The sequence below is a fragment of the Cryptotermes secundus genome, unplaced genomic scaffold (assembly GCF_002891405.2).
Source record: "Cryptotermes secundus unplaced genomic scaffold, Csec_1.0 scaffold1394, whole genome shotgun sequence".
NCBI lineage: Eukaryota > Metazoa > Arthropoda > Insecta > Blattodea > Kalotermitidae > Cryptotermes > Cryptotermes secundus.
The window spans coordinates 172,292-175,415 of record NW_019744142.1 but is presented as its reverse complement, the minus strand read 5'-3'; positions in this window follow the sequence as shown (position 1 = coordinate 175,415).

Genomic DNA, 3,124 nt, shown 5'->3' with positions numbered 1-3,124 from the left:
TACTGTCCGTGAAGTTCGCCTACACGTTTGGCGTCAACTTTAACTGCCTTACCTGGTGTTGCCGCTGCTGAAGTTGCTAGGCCGTTGCTGATTTCAGCTTGACCAGGCTCCACCACTTCTTCCAGCTCTACTGCTTCTTTCTTCCTTTGAGATTACAGGGGGTTTGAATTTCAGGATGGGACCTGATGATATGGGCGCCAGCAAACAGCTAGAGGCTATTAGCGATTCATTGTAAATAGGGGAAGGCGTAAGTAGGTGAAATCTGGCAATGGGTTTGACTATCTAGTGGAGATGAATCTCTCTTCAGGGAGGATACTGGTCAGGCTCGGGCAAGTGAAGGTGAGGCACCTCTAACCAAAACAATTCACTGTGCCATTACAACACCTTATTGCTCTTCTTAAAGGCAATCGGCTGCATAAATTCACACAATCTGCTTTAGTTTCGGGTTAAAAGCAGCTGGTTTTACACTTGCACTCGATAAGCTCAACTTAGAACCGTCCGCTTATGGATTAAGCCAAATCTCTATATGAGTCGTTATGAGCAAAATGTTATACTTAGAATTATCCTTCAGCGCGTGTAATGCGGGGTTTGCCTGTGCCAAGTTCTGAAGTTGATAAACGGCTAAAATCTTAGACTGAACTCTCTGCCGAGACAGAGGTCCTAACTGAGTTGTATCCATCTATTCTCCTCTCCTTCCAATTTCCCCGATAGGCTGATTGAAATAAGAGGATTTGGCTTAATTTTGGTTCCGGCGATTGACTGATTGTTTTTAAGAGAATTTCGCCCTAAAAATTGACAGCGATGCAACTTATGGGGGGTTGCTAATGATCTCCTGGCACTCCCATTTTTGACTTACGGCCGGTAGAAACTGTCACTTCTCTAATTCTCAAAGTTGCTTGCCGCTGTAAATCAAATTCTCAATTTCTAAAGAAACTGAGTGGGGTTTCTTGAAGTATCATTCCTGCCCTTCTGGAAAATAACACCAGATGCTTAGACACGGACAAGCAGATGTCCTTGTCCGCGCAAGTTTGGTCTGTCTGCTCATCGCCTACTCGTTCTGACAGTGTGTTTTAAACCTTTGTTTCTTCATAATTCGTATTATCTACTCTATCAGCTGCTGAAAATTAAAAAAAGGATGAAGGGGAAGGATTTCAATGGTGCGGTTACACATGCTTTTTTAGGGGTAGTGGAATTAGTACCTTTTTTTCCCATGTTAAGTTCCTTCGAAAGACGGAGGAGTGCCTCAGGAAGTTCGCTAGGTCCAGCAATGTATAATGACATTTAGATTGTACGTGGCAGATTTAGATCGACCCCACGTTGACTTGTGCAGCTAATTCATTATTTTCCAAATATAGGGAATGAGCGAGCATTTTATGAAAAATTGAACGTTTTTAAGGCGTAAATCTGAAAAATGAGATACCTATTTTAAGAATTTGACTGTGTCATGTGTCCAGAACTGACCGCCCTTAACGCACAGGAGCCAGTTATATAGATTAACTATACATGAAATGCTTATATTTTCTGCAGTATATCTCACTTCACTTACCTGCTGAATATAAGGGGCCTAATATGTTGCTTTCTAATATTACTGTGGGATGTCGTTATATGAAGAGACAACCACTTGCACAGACGAACTTGAGTTTCAAGATTAATAACAATAGTGAACACTGTGACACCTTGAACGTTGTACTCTAACACAACTCTGCACTTGAGCTTAAAATTTCCACTCATTCTATCTTCTTGTGTAACCTAGAGTCGGACCTATAGTAAACATGTCACTGTCTATATTTTTGCCGGCTTTGTCTAGCACCGGCTGTTTACTCAGCCATTGCTAGGCAGCGCATGGCTTATGGCTTGCGGTTTGCTAGCACTCCATTCACTGTGGTTGGCCTTTTAAGGGTATTTCTTGTCATTTTAGGGAATTTTTCATCATATGTTTTCTGAAATGTGAATAACATGGAAGCGAAGTGTTCTTTCTTTTCTCCTTTAGGTCTTTTTTCGGTCATTTCTTAAATATTTTCAAGTCATCAAAATCCGGGCCCTGATGATTACATTGGCGGGGAGTTCGGGGTGGGTACACACAAGCGCACGCACACAGGTGCGCGCCCTCTTGTGTTTATTATAATTTGGATTATAGTAGCCTAACTGCCTTATTTTGGGTTGGTTAGTAGTTTGACGTTTGAGATATATTAATTTATTGATTATTCTACTGACATGGTTTTGAATAGTCTCCATACGGGTCTGTTCATGTATTATTTGAATGGGCATTACCCCTGTGAGTTTTGTGATAGTTCGTAATAGAAGGGCTATTATGTACATTACGATTCATCGTATTAGATAGTTTTGAATTGTTAGGGCGGTTTATGTAAATTTATTTGATTTTTCCAGTTAATATTTGTGTGAAAGACCTCAAGTAGAGTTGGAGCAAGACGGATGTGACTCCACAGTTTGGAAAAAAAAAATTTGACCGTTTATTGATATTTATTTTGATTCTCCATTTATTGATCCAGAATTCCGACATTTTGATGGCATCGTTTGTGTGACATCATGAGTCTCCTTGATAGGAAAGTTACCTCATAGAAAACGAAGAAATTAAGGGGATACACACAGACAAACAGCAGGGTTATCTCATAAGCCTCATATCCCTGAGAAATTGAAATGGTTAAGCAGACAGGAAGGTGATCTCATAAGCCTCCGTTTTTTTTTTTCGAACTAAGGAAAGTAGGCTAAAGAAGACTGCACTTTCCGTGCAAGTGAATGGCTCACTTGACAAAATCTGTGCTAGCACTGTTGGCTAGCACTCGATTCAGTGTAGGTTCAGCCATTGCTAGGCAGCGAATGTTTTATGGCTTGCCGTTGGCTACCAACCGATTCACTGTGGGGTCCTCCCATAGTCACCTAATGTTGTAGACCTTATATAGAAACAATTGTTTATTCGCCGCTGCTAAGCAGTATTTTGGTATGCACGGACCGCATAGAAATTAATTGTATACTTTCGCATGTGTAATTGTTGCCTGGACGTGTTTACAGATTCGTTGCTTAGTAACAACTGTCCACCTGGTTACTCTTGCATGAGAAATTGTTGCATCAGAAACGTGTTTACAGATTCGGTGCCTAGTAACGA